The sequence below is a fragment of the Amborella trichopoda genome, chromosome 5 (genome assembly GCF_054954075.1).
Source record: "Amborella trichopoda isolate Santa Cruz 75 chromosome 5, AtrichopodaSantaCruz75HAP2 v2.0, whole genome shotgun sequence".
NCBI lineage: Eukaryota > Viridiplantae > Streptophyta > Magnoliopsida > Amborellales > Amborellaceae > Amborella > Amborella trichopoda.
The window spans coordinates 37,997,111-38,011,830 of record NC_142340.1 but is presented as its reverse complement, the minus strand read 5'-3'; positions in this window follow the sequence as shown (position 1 = coordinate 38,011,830).

Below are 14,720 nucleotides of genomic sequence, written 5' to 3'. Positions count from 1 at the left end.
AAATTTATGTGTCTCTTCCTCGCTTTGCCTCTATAAATCCCCCCACTCTCTCTTCCCGTCCCCACAAGATCTTTCTCTCTGTCGCCACAGTTTCGGTTCATATTAAATTGCATTTATTAATCAGGAAAAATTGACATCCTTTTTGTCCCACATTCTCACTCTCTTTATGACGGTTTTGGGTTTTGTTTTTTGGGAAATTATCACAAACATACTTTAATTTTAGTCTATTTAGAAAAAAAACCTCTCAACTTTCATAAACCTCGCCCACACATTTTTTTACCAAAATAACATTCACGGTACAGTAATTACAGTACTTTAAGTACAATAAAAACTAACCCAAAGCCATGTTATACAACATTTAAGTACCATAAACCCACCCATGTTATACAGCATTTTAAGTACCGTAAAAACTAACCAATATTATATGGCACTCGAAATGCCGTAAACCCTTTTCTCCTTCTATTTTTTTTTATCTTTTTCATCTCTCTAATTATTTTTATGTTTATCTCTTCTTTCTCTCTCTAATTCATTTTAATATGGAAAAAGTTTATATAAGGTTGCACACTTATAATTTAGAGCTACGGATGCACTTCAAAATCCATCGAAAAAGGTAGTTTTAATGTTGAAAAACCTTTTGATTAATCATCTCGACATCGAGATGTATGGCCATGAAAAATAAAAAGGATTTAAGTCTCAGAAATAATGCATTTTACAACATATTATCTACAACATCCATTTTCATGATTTTCAAATGTTTATAGATCTACTTGATTTTAACCATTTTTTAAATTTAAAATTTGATAATTAGATATAAAAATAAATTTTGAGATAATCCTAAGAACATTTTACATCAAAATTATATACGATGATAAAATTTGAAGGTGCACCTTACCTTTATAGCTACGGATGCATCTGTATGCTAACTGCACCCTTTTAATATAATATTAAAAAAAACTAGAGATAGAGAAGAAATAAACGTAAAAAGAATTAGAGAGATGAAAGAAAAAAATATTAAAAAGAATTAGAGAGATGAAAGAGAAAAATATTAAAAAGAATTAGAAAAAAAGAAGAGATAAACATAAAAGGAATTAGAGAGATGAAAGAGATAAATATAAACATGAGAAAAGGGTTTACGGTATTTGGAGGGCCGTATAACAAAGGTGGGTTTTTACTGTACTTAAAACCACATATAACAGGGGTAGGTTTACCGTGAAAGTTATTTTGGTAAAAACAAAATACCCAAAATTGAACAAAAAGGGTGGGGACAAGGTTTATGAAAGTTAAGGATTTTTTTCTATATCGACGAAAATTAAGGTATATTTGTGATAATTTCCTCTCTTACTTTCATTTGTTTTGTTTTTTGTTTTTTTTTTTTTTTTTTGATACTAGTAGGGTTTTGGTGGTTGCATAATGAAATTGTTTGTTTTCATCATCTTGGTCATGGAAGTAAACGGGTAACATAAGAGGAGAGAGAGAGGAGCATTGAATGATGTATACGTATACAAACAAGTGATTGTTAGATAATTTTGTATTGTTTAGTTTACGTTAATTTTGATCCAATTTCAATAGGGTTTGTGGGTCATAAGAAATTTAATTCACATATAAATTAGGAACATTTACTTTCCATTTCATGTACAAATTTTTTGCATGAATGTACCGCATATATTAGAGTTATGTCTTAGCAATAAGTTCTTACTCAAATTTGAATCAAAGGTACATATTTTTTGCATGAATGTACCACAAATTTGGATTAAGGGGTTTTTTATTTTTTCATTCTCTTAAATTTTTTATTTTTATTGTTTATTAGTAATGAATGGATATAGTCTCAATTGTTTTATTTTGTTTGTATATTATGTTCCATTTATGTTGTGAGTTGTTATTGCTATCCCATAAAATGGGCTGAATATCACACAAAAAAAAAAAATACTAAAGATAATAAAAAGTTTGTTTATTTGATTCTTTTTTTTCATTGCATTTGGTTTGGTAGATTAAAGTGTTGATTAAAGTCTTAATTCTTAATATAATGAACATACAAATTCAAGTGAGTATGATTGTGATGTGAGGTTTCTATGAGTTAAGGCCCTTATAAAATTATTATAGGTTTCTTATGACACTAACTGCGATTGTTTGAATATGTAAATGTAGGCAAAACAAGCAACTATCTGATAACGTGATACTCCACTCTTTTTTTTGATCGGTAGATATTTCCATATACTTTGACACATCTATTGTGTTCTAAGTCTAATTGATCCATATCTCCTATAATAAAAATAATATTCTGATGGGTTGATGTGAGTATGGGAAAGTAGTTGGTTTTAATGGTAAAAAGCCCAGCACCTAGCCATTTTTGCATCCTTTAAGCGCATATATATATATATATATATATATATATATATATATATATATATATCTTATTTGTGTTTAACATTCAAGGGAAAGTAGTTGTAACTCATGACTTTGTATGTGACTTTGTATGAGATTTGTATTAGGTGTAGTTGCTTAGCCGATGTCTCTCATTAATGATATGTCGTGCCTTAAAGCAATGAAAAAAGACTATTGGATATCCAAAATCATATTGTATGTCTTGTTCTCCTAAATAAGTTTTTGTTTGAAATTTAATAATGGGATTGATGAAACAAAGATAGAAAGCAAAAAACAATGGCAATGAAGCCAATAATTTATCTTATGTCGATGATATTATCAAGTTGCTAATTTATTTTAATGGTAATGGATTTGTAGTATGGTCTTTTTATATAATTTGATGGTATTTATGAATATCTATATGAATGGGTCTCCATATTATCTGAGTGCAATATAAGTTCTTTTACAAAATATGCTTGTTAAAAAAAAAGATTGCTACAGTTTGAAACATATATTATGATGTACACAGTAGCAGACTAAGGAGTCGAGCCTGAGCTCCTACAATTGCAGAGGCGGCACCTCACTGAGAATGTTTGGAAAGAAGAGGTAAATAATTCACAATAACTTGAAATTACTTACTTATTTAATCAATATTATCTTGATAAATGACTATTCAATGACTTTTTGAAATCTTGACAGGAGAGAAAATATATTTTTGTTGATGAGAGATGGAGTAATGTTTGAAAATGGTCTAGGGTGTTGACACCGGCACAAAGGGGCCATTGTTGCTCGAGCAGGGTTATTGCCCCTTGTAAATCTATGCCCATGACGGGTCGACCACAAACCGGTCATTACAACGGCGGAAAGATGGCGGCCCGAGACCAATTCAGCACATTTTAATAATCATATGAGTGAGATGATGCCTACGCCATAAGATGTTTGGATGACATTACGACTCAATGTGATTGGGGACCCCATTACTATAGAGGATTTTTTTTTTGGGTAAGTATCGCTATAGAGGATTACCGACCCTATCACATGTATTTGCATAGATGACTTGGAGCTTCTCCCAGAGGTTCGCTTGATAAGTTAGTGACTATCAAATTCGGTTGGTTGAAGGAAAGATTTATGATATTGCCACCAAATGCTACCAATTATGTGGTTAAGAGGCATATGAGGGCTTATCTGGTATATCTTGTTGGAGCACAATTTTAACAGGCTCAAAGGGCAACGAGGTGTCCATAAGGTATCTTAAGCTCTTCGAGGATTTTGACAGAGCAGAGTGATATGCATGATGAGCTGCGGCGCTAGCCTTTTTATTCCACTTTCTTAATAAGTTTGTTAACACCAAGAACTGGCACTTTAGTGGGTCGACAACGCTTTTCAGGTAATTATACATGGTTGGTTGTGCGTCAGTGTGACAATGTTTTTATATGATTTAATTTCTAAAACATTTTAAGTCGATAAACTGAATATATTTTTTGTCATTAATTCATTATGCAGAGTTGGGCACTTGAGTATTTTTTTACTTTGCAGCCTAATGATAATGAGAGAAATGTTAGAGTGGGTGGGCCACAAGCGAAGTGATGGAGCCTTCACAGAATGTTGCCTAGTACCGTCAAGAGATCAACCTTATTAATTTCAATAAGGTTAGCACAACCACAAGTATTTTGTTACCAATTTCAATTTCATTGAATAAATTTAATGTAATAATTTGATTATTTGTGGGTTTCACATTATACTTATAAAAATAAAGCATATTATTCTCAAATTGTAGGTTCAGCGGCAGTCATATATCATGGAACCAAATATGGGCCAAATGGATCAAGATGAGTGGGAAGCATCTATTGATGATTTCTTTTCCGCAATGTGCAATTCCTTTCTTATTTTTTAAAACATTGCAAAGCGCTATATGAAAGAGCGAGTGCTACGACAGTTTGGCTTCAAGCAGGGAATTCCTCTGAATCCAGAGAGATGGGTACGAGGAGAGAGGCATGGTACGTTGGTAGATTCATGGGCATTGAAGTTACCCCGCAAATCCAAATGTAGGAGGAACGATACAATTACTAGGCCGGGGATAACGGCAGGCACAATGGATAGGGTGCCCTCCGCAGAGTACATGCAATGGTACTCAAGGGTGTTTAGACCGATGATTTGGGATCCTACATGTATCAAGAATGTAATATATACCCAAGAGGATATGCTGACAAGTCAAGGATGGTAAGAAAATGGTGTTTTATTTTTATTTATTTTACAGTTAAAATTTTATGGCATGTAACATACGTATTTTACAATATTTGTTTGCTTTACAGATTAGCAAGGTGTGACATACACTACAACACCTCAATTTTGTGTTGGATCCAGCTGACATGGGACCCATTGCTCCATAGCATGTAATAGCTGCCCGTCGGGAGCTGTCCATCCAAGAGGTGCACGCAGTCGAGGAGGTAGATGAAGAAAAGAATGCAGATGAGGAGGCGGAGAAGGAGGTCCTTTTGCTTGGGCTTGATGAGGCAGTAGAGGTAGCACCCTTCCTTGAGCAACGATTCAATCTTCAACAGCGACTGGGTCAAGGCATTACTATAAGGCAACAGAACGAGGGGCCTAACCAGGTCGATCAAAAGGTTCAGATTGGTAGAGCAAGAATAAAATAGTATCAGCCGTGGCATGGACGATCATAAGACTTCTTTCAAAAATCTTCTTCTTATATGGGTCCTTTCTGAATCAAGATTTTGTCATATGGGTTCTTTTCTAATCTTTTCCTTATATGTGTTCTTTCCTAGACAAAATGTTTTGATATGGGTATATGGGTTCTTTCGTTATTAAGATTTTATGATATGAGTTATTTTCTGATCTTTTCTTTATCTGTGTTCTTTCATGACCAATTTTTTTTTATGGGTATATGAGGTATTTCTTAATCAAGATTTTGTGATATGGGTTTTTTTCTAGTATTTTCCTTATTTGTGTCATTTCTTAATCAATTTTTTTTATATGGGTTATTTTCTAATAAAAATATTTCGATATGGGTTTTTTCTCGAATTGAAGTTTCATGGTTTTGGGTTCTTGCAGGTTTCACTGATATTGATGAGATGAGTTTTTGTTTAGTTGTGTTCTTTCTTAATCAAAATCTTTCGATATGTGTATATGGATTTTTTCTGAATCAAAACTTCGTATGGGTTATTTTCTCATATTTTCCTTATCTGTGTTCTTTCTGAATCGGAATTCTTGATATGAGTTCTTTTGTTATTAAAGAATTGTGACATGGGTTTTTCTCGAATCGAAGTTACATGGTTTTGGGTTTTTGCAGGTTTCACTGATAGTGATGAGATGGGTTTGAAAGATGAGCGAGATAAGAAAAGAAGGTTGCAAAGGAGAAAGAAAGAGCACAACAGAGAAAACAACGAAGCATAATCAACAAGAACTAGCGTACGTTGTGTGCAATAAGATGTTTCCATCGATGAAGTCCCTGCTTGGCCACATGAGGTGCCATCCAGAGAGAGATTGGAAGAGGGATTCAGCCACTTGGGAAGCCTAAACTCCCTGGAAAGAACAAGAAGAAGCTGCAGGTCAAAAAGTCCAGCAATAGTGCACATATAAAGTCAATAGAAAGTTTGTTGTATCGTACCAATAACACCATTATAAAAGAGAGCTTGCAAGAACATGATCCTCTCTGTCCCCTCTCAAATTGGTCCGTCGCTGGATCTTGAAGAAGAAGGAATAAAATTGCCTGCTCCAAAAGTAAATACTTGCAGAGATAAATGTTTGAGGGAGTTTCAGAAAGTATGAAAGAAACTGAGCATCACTTGCTCATACTTTTTCAATCTCAAATAAGTACGGAGGAATTGGGTTTCTTGGAAAAACAATAAACTGATAAGGAAGGCCTGATATTGGATCTCGAAAAGGGTGAAATCCTCTATGAAATCTCCTTAGTTTATAGGTCTGACTAATGGAAGAAGAAGAGGGAGGTGAGAGCTATCGAGACACCAAGAAGGTGAAATTATTTCAACCTACCATGATTCAAAGAAGATGAAGCTTCTCATTGGAGTCGTTGCAACATATAACTCAGAGGAGGAAGAAGTAACACAAGACGATGCTCAAATATTCAGGATTTGGGTCTGAGATTTCGATAAGCTTCTTGAAAGAATATAGCAATAAAAAACCAAAAACCAACATAATTCCTATCAATTTCTCCCTGGAAAAGACCGAGGAGCTATATATGTGCTAAGTGTAACCAAAGATTCAATTCAGGTCAAACTTTAGGCGGCCATATGAGGAAACATTTTGATAAAGAGAAGCATCTCTAGCCAAGTTGAAAGTTCATCATTCTTCGAGGAGGTTGATAATGGATTCTCAAGTTGAATTGGAAAGAGAGAGAAAGAATAGCTGAGGAGAGGGAAGGAATGGAGTATATAAATCTTAATGAGGTTGATGCCTATTGAAATGAGAATTTGAATTTTGCTTTGAATATATTGGACGTGGTGCCTGGTTACCCTAGTTATGTGAGATCTAGATTTTTCATAATCTCTTAGGCATAATTCAGGAGTTGGGAAGGCTAGAAAGATGATTTTGGGGTCCACAATCGAGTGATTTGGAAGATTAGTGAACATTATTTGGACAATATTTCAATGGTTGGCTAGAGAGAATATTTTGACCATAATTTAGTGGTTTTGAGAGTGAAAATTATTGTATAGAGTTATAAAGTCATCAATTGTTTTGGGAAAAATCTCCATTGCTTTGACAGTTATTTAAGCTGATAAATTGTTGAATGTAATTAAGTTTATGGAGCTTTAGATAATTATTTAAGCTGAAAATTGTTAAATAGTTATTTAAGCTGAAAATTGTTAAATAGTTATTTAAGCTGAAAATTGGGTGGTTGTATTTATTGCATCGACCAAGCTCAAAGTTTAAAAGAAAATTTCGCAAACTTTGTGACATCCAAGATATCAGATTTCGCATCAGATGGTTATAAGTAATTGTGACTTCCTTGTATCAAAGATAAATGGTCCTATTGTATACAATCCCATTTCAATGATACGATGTGAGATGTATGTAAATGTAAATTGGAATAAAAAACATCGAAATGTTGAACCTCACTGTAAAATTTATAAAAATATAGACCCAATATTTTTGCAATAGAATTACCGATTGTACGCAATTTTTCTCATTGCAATAACACATTGCCTTTATATGTAAAAAGAAATCCATAAAAATACTTAAACTTGTTCTATTCTTATATTAAAGGAAAAAGTTACTCACCCATAAAAAATATATATATTTATATAGGGCAACAACCTTGCTTGTAGATGGTTCCACTGATCTCCACTATCCAACTTAGTTTGACGATTTAGATTTGATATTGTCTTAAAAAACAGGTCAAATCTACACCCTCTAACTAAATATACATTGCAAAACGCTACAACCTTACTTCTACAATAAGGCAGAATTAAGGTTGGCCCCTATAACTAAGCCACTTCTAAGCAAACGAATAGCATCCGTAAAAGAATACCTGATAACACAAAGGTCTGACTCATGAACTCTCACACTAAGTTACATGGCCCGCATGAAGTTGGTGTTCTAAAATGTAGATCGGCTAGCTTGATTTGATACGTGCTGGATCAAACGAGATCAATGAACTAAGCCAGATCAGACCGATATTCAATGTAGGAATCGGTCCAAAAATAAAAAAATATTTTTAAATTTGAAAACAATAAAAATAGAAAAATAATATAATAACAAAACGGATGGAAACCAAGAGATTTAGTTCCAAAACTTCAAGCCATTGGTCAGTCGTTGCCTGCACACCTTGATTCTGAGAAGTAGTTTTCAACTAGAAATGTGGACATAGAAAGAATTTATGGAGAAAGTTTTGGATAATTGAATTGGAAAAAGTTTATATAATTGCGAGGCTCTAAACAATCAAAGGAGGGTGCACCTCAAAAATTTCACTAGAAGAGGTTGTTTTTATGCCCAAATATCCTCAAATTTATTATCCTCGACCTCAAGATGCATGGATATGAGAAAAAAATGGATTTAAAGTTTTGAAAATAGTGCATCTTGTAATGCATTTTTGGACCATCAATTTTCAAGATTTTCAAGTGTTCATAGATCAGCTTGATCTACACTATTTTTGAAGCTTTTAAGTGTATATAAGAGATGGAAATATATTTTAAGGCTATCATAAAGATTTACAGTATTGAAATCACATTTCTCGACACTATTTAAAGGTGCGCTTTATTTTGATTGTCTAGAGCTTCGGCTTTATACAAATTGTACCCAATTGAATTTCCATCATATCTTTGGCTTTAGAGCTTAGGTAGGTTTTGAAGGGTAGCTTTAACTTGATGGTTATTTTTACTTTTTGTAGGCTTTTCTCTCCCTTATTCATTCTTGATCGACTTCTAGTTTAGGCAATCCTCTCAGATTCTGAATTTAGATTTCTTATTACACAAGATAGTATATTATTTCTAAGGCCCAATTCAACTTTTCATTTTAGATAATTTTAAAAAAGAGGGGAGATTTTTTAAAAGGGTCTAGTGACGGATTTTAAAAAGACAACTAAAGTTTTGACAAACATCTATCCTAAATTTTTAAAGTTCCAAATCAGGGTTGATCCAAAATAGTTTGAAAAAGACCACTAAAGTTTTGACAAACATCTATCCTAAATTTTTAAAGTTCCAAATCAAGGTTGATCCAAAATAGTTTGAAACTAAAGATTTAGGAAACTTTGAAAAGAAAATTGAATATATTTTTTTTAAAAAAGGTTTTGAAAGTTTTTTGGACAAGGTGGGTCTTACGGTTTAATTACTTATGACCCGTAGGGAGGGAATTTTTTCTCTTTTTTCTGGTTGTTATTATTATTATTTAATGGTTTGTTTTACTATCTTTTTTTTTTCCTTATTTTTTATTATTTAGGGGCCTCTCATCTACCCTATAATCTATCTTGAAGCTAAATTCAAGAAAACCAGCCTTGCCCCTTATGTATTATTTAAAAGGAATTTTAGGATTAAGTTCGCTAATTTTATGAGCTAAGCTAGACCTTGCCACGACTTTGGGGACCACGAATCTTTGAGTATTATCTAGTTCTCTTTCAGTACTCATGTCACAATAACATGCTTTGGAGAGTCTGGATGCTGCCCCTCGTGCTTAGGATATCCTTGGATTTCTAAATTTCACTCCTCCACTACCACTTGTCAAGGTCCGGATGACCTAGGTCATGTAGTTGGCTAGAAATCCTTTTGCCCCTTAATTTGCTTTTATGGGGACATGTTGATGTTTTGACTTTGGATGCCCATATTTTTATCTTCTTAGAAATTTGTACACCTCTTTGACTTTGGAGATTTAGGCGTCTTTGTATTTTACATTCGAATTTGGACTACATATTCCCTTTTCTCTCTCTCTTTTTTCATCACTAACTAAGGGTCTCTTTCGGATTTTCAACCTGATATTTTTTTTTTATTTCTATCATTTGAGATTCCTTTTAGATTTTCAGCCCAACAAATTTTTTTCCTTTTTTTCTTTTAGAAAGTGGTAGTGCTTTGTTAGAACACTTTGTCATAGGATAAGGTTAGGACCCTACATTCGGTTGGATTTTTACATAGGTTTGGGTTTGAGTTCACCTTGGGTTTGCTAGCGTTTTTGTTTCTTTCTTTTGAAAAGTGGCAGTGCTTTGCAGGGACACTTTATCATAGGACAAGGTTGGGACCCTACATTTGGTTGGATTTTTTCAGAGGTTTGGGTTGAGTTCACCTTGGGTTTGCTAGGGTTTTTCTGGGGTTTGCTATGTTGGAACTAAGGAGGCTAGGCTAGGTTTGTTTCTGTTCTAGAAGCAGTCCCTCAAAATCACTAGAAGGGGCCTATATATAGGCAAAACACCCCTGAATCCGGAGATTAGTGGCCTGGATAAAATCTAAGCCATCCATGCCTCATCAACATAGTGTGAGTCACCGATCTCTATAGCCTCCATATTTTGCCACATGTTGTTAATTCACTTTAGCAGCTATTCTGCCCGATTTCGGGTCTTATGTTTGTCAATTTTGAATTTTTTTTAAAAAATATTGGGATTTGTCATGTCTTTGGTTTCCATTCTCCTAAAAATGGGTTGATGGGAATATTTAGGGAATATTTTGTGGTTGACGGTCCAATCTATCCTAATCTTTATGAATCTAATATGGTCCCTAGGGTTTAGGTTGTGAGGTTTTGAAAATTCTCTTAACCAAAATTCAGGGGGTTGTCTACAAGGAGATATGACCATAATAAAATGGTGAATTTTAAGTTGTTTTTTTGCTATATTTTCGGTCATGGTGAATAGTAATTTTCGTTAGCATGTGAATAGTATGTTACAATTAAGTTTTTTTTAGTAACCGTTGGTAGGCACCCCACTATGGCTAAGGGAATTATTGGACACCTGCAACGCCAAATCATAGGTTTTTGACCGAGATGCCTTTCAAGGCTAATCTCGGACCTAAAACCATACTTTCACCTCATCTAAATGCCCCAATTCATAGCCTAAACTACACTAGGGGACCATATTAGCATAGTACACCCTAGTGTGCCATAACCTCATGCTCCATACACATTAGGAACATTCTAAAAACGCCATAGAAGTCCCCATCATTAGCCAAACCTTAACTGCTTAGCCCTGAACAAACTTGGGAGGCCTTAACCTTGCCTAATTAGCTAAGCCCCTTAGTTAAACCTGCTCAATTCGGCTAACCACCCTTAAAGCCTGCATTATTAGGTCAATGCACCTCCTTAGGCCTTATGTTTTTGTCTCAAAGCCTAATTAGGAAGCTGCGGCCCCTGCCCCTAATCAACCCTTGACCATGCGTAGGCCTAAGTTGTAGGAAACTGCCTTGGCTCGGGCCGGCCCACTAGGCGCTGCGCCCCCACATAGGTCAAGGGTCACACACAATGGATGTCTTCTCATATGAGCTGTTGCAGAGGCCTTGGGTCTATATAGAGACCCCCTTACACCGAGAAATGTGCCAAATATTTTAGATTTATCCCAAAACTCTACCTCTGCATTTATCGCTTTTTGCTTCTCAAACCCTAGGCACATCAAACCTTAACCCTATACCTCATTGGACCCCCTTCAACTTTAGCAAACATAACCTATCTCTTTGATTCTCAAGCAAGCCCCAAAACACCCTAAGACCTAGACTACGGACCACCATAGTCAAACCCTAGACTAATGTAGTCCCCACTCACCTCAAAGACCTCTCTCTTTGACTTTGAACAATTCAGCCAAAGTTGAGCCTCTCAAGCTCAACAATCCAACAACAAAGGGAATAGGACCTTACCGACAAACTCTAACCCAAACCCCAACTCAGGACTTGGGCCATTCAAGTAGGCCCGTTCTTTCTCCCTTCCAATTTTTTTTCCTTGTTCTCAGTTTATCTATTTAATTAGTTCCAATCTCTTTTTAAGCTTCTCTAAAACAACGTCTTCCCATTTCCTAAGCATTTTTAAAAGGGAAAATATCATTATATTCCTTATTTTTAGATTTCATTTCATAATAGACTCGAGGTTCTAAAAGATATCTTGGAGCATAAAAATTGTAGATTTTATTTCTTCTAACCCCCTAAACTAATTTAAACCTTATTTTTTAGGCCAAACAAATGTAAAAAGACATGCCTTTTCTAAAAACTATTATCTCTCTCTCCGCACCCCTTCTCTCTCTCCGTCTTTCCCATCTCTCTCCCGTCACTCGCTCTCCTCCCGCTCTCTCTCTTCACGTTTCTAGAGAGAATGAGAGACGTAGGAAGAAAAAGAAATAGAGAAATTTGGGGTATATAAGTAAAGAGAGATAAATGATTGGGTTGGATTTCTCGGAGGTGAGAGGTTATTGGGAGGAGAGAGATGTGTTTAGAGAAACATGGGAGGGGAGAGAGAGTGAGAGATGCAAAGAGAAAGAAAAAGAGAGAAGTTTGAGGTATATAAGTGAAGAGAGAGAAATCCCTAGGTCTAGAAAGAGCATGTTTTTTTCACATTTGTTTAGTTTAAAAAATAAGTTTAAAGTGGCTAGGGAGTTAGAAGACATTTTTTGAAACCTTGAGTTTATCATGAAATGAAATCTAAAAATAAGAGATATGAAAATATTTTCTCTTTTTAAAAATGACATTCAGTTTTAGGCAATTTTAAGTAGGCATGACAAGTGGTCCATGAAAAAGAGACATTTTGGTCGATTTCCTACTTACTACAATTTGATGGAACCCTATATCTACTACCTCTAACAATGATGTTGAAATGTGAAAAGAGGCAGAGTTGTCTCATGTCCTCTCGCCCCAAATTCGGGTGCAAACAAGAATTGATCTCAAAATTTGAAGTTAAACTTGACCCACTTTTAGTGACCTAATTTTTGGGAATATTTTGGACCACCCTTAGGTCAGATTTTGGTTGAGTTTGTGGCCAACAACATGTATCTTTGATAGCGTTTAAAGCTGGCCACCTTTATTTATGGGGTGAGGTTTGTATAGAGCAGAGGCTCTAAACAATCAAATTAGAGACTACCCTTAAATAGTGTCAAAAAATATGGTTTCAATCTTGGAAAGTTTTGTGGTAGTTTTAAATTATATTTTTATAGTTAGTTATAAAATTTAAAGCTTAAAAAATAGTGTAGATCGAGCAGATCTATAAAATCTGGAAAATCTTGAAAATTGACGGTCAAAAAATGCGTTACAAGATGTACTATTTCCAAAACTTGAAAAACATTTTTTTCCATGTCCATGCATCTTGATGATCAATTTGATGATATTTGGGCATCAAAACAACCTCTGTTAGTAAAAGTTTTGAGGTAGGCTCTATAAAAACTTTTCCCTTATTTATGAGGTCCTTCAACATCAAATGTGATTCTCTTTCAAAATTGGCCACGTACCATGATCATTTGATGGCCCTTATAGGACTTCTATTTTTCCAGCAATTAAAGAGACTTTCAAATGGTGGTTGGGTTTAACTTTTAAATATCAAAATCATGTGCTTTTTGCCAAAAAATTAAGAAAATAAAAAATGAACTTAAAAAGGTCGTTGTTTCAAATAAAACAAGATCATCCAAAAGAAGAAAACTAAAATGACATTATGAAGATGTATATAAATAAATTAAGAGATTTACAAGCACCGTAACGATATAATAATAAAAAAGGGTTGTATTATGATATGATTATTTGGTACGAGAAGGGCGCAATAATTTTTAGCCATTGAATGTGAAATATAAAAAGTTAAAATATATCATAATAAATTTATTTTAGTTTTTGTGCACAATTAATAGCACATCCCCAACTACCCGATTTCACATTTAATGTACAATAATAATCGTAATCTCCTTGTATTAAAAATAAACAATCATATAATAAATTTCCTAAATAAAAGTAAATTTATCTAAGGGAAAAGTTTATATAGAGTCGAGGATCTAATCAATCAAATTTGAGCCTATCTCAAAAATTTCACTGGAAGAGGCTGTTTTGATGTTCAAATATCTTCAAATTGATCATCTCAACATCAAGAAGCATGTGCATGAAAAAAAAATGGATTTCAAGTTTTGAAAATAGTGTATTTTGTAATGCATTTTTAGACCGTCAATTTTCAAGATTTTCAAGTTTTCATAGATCTGTCGATCTACACTATTTTTGAAGCTTTAAACTTTATAAATAAATATAAAAATATATTTTAAGTCTATCACAAAGATTTCCAATATAGAAACCATATTTCTCGATACCATTTGAAAGTAGGCTCTAGTTTGATTGTTTAGAACTTAGGCTCCATACAAACCGCATCTAAAGACATATAAGTTGAAATAGTAGTATACACTAAATACATTAATTATTTAATATTGCATCCATATCTTCTTATTTAATTTCTAGATACCCTTCAAGGATTCTGTGTCTCAAAGTATTTGTATCCCACAATTAAATCCAAGGAAATGTATACAACGAGACCGCTTGCTTTTAGTACAAGGATTTCACAATCATTATTGACCATTAGACAGAAACTTATGTGGATAGAGATGTACCACTGATTGGAAACAATGGATCAAATAAAATTTCTTGAATATCATAACAAATTTAATATGCAGAATTTCACATCCAATAGTTGAGAATGATTGAGATATCTTTGTACCAAAAATAAATAGTCTTATAGTATTACAATCTCTTTATCATAATCATAATTGGTTCTTAATGGGCATATTCAACATACACTTAGATACCGGTTCATGTAGAAGCACCGTTATTATCTTCACTTTGCTTCAGGCGAAGCACCCCTAGCCTTCGGGATACGAACTTTGAGAGTCAAAATTATTGATATATTGATATTTTGAAATTTAAAAGAATTATTCAAGTACTTTTATGGGCATTAAAAAAGTAACT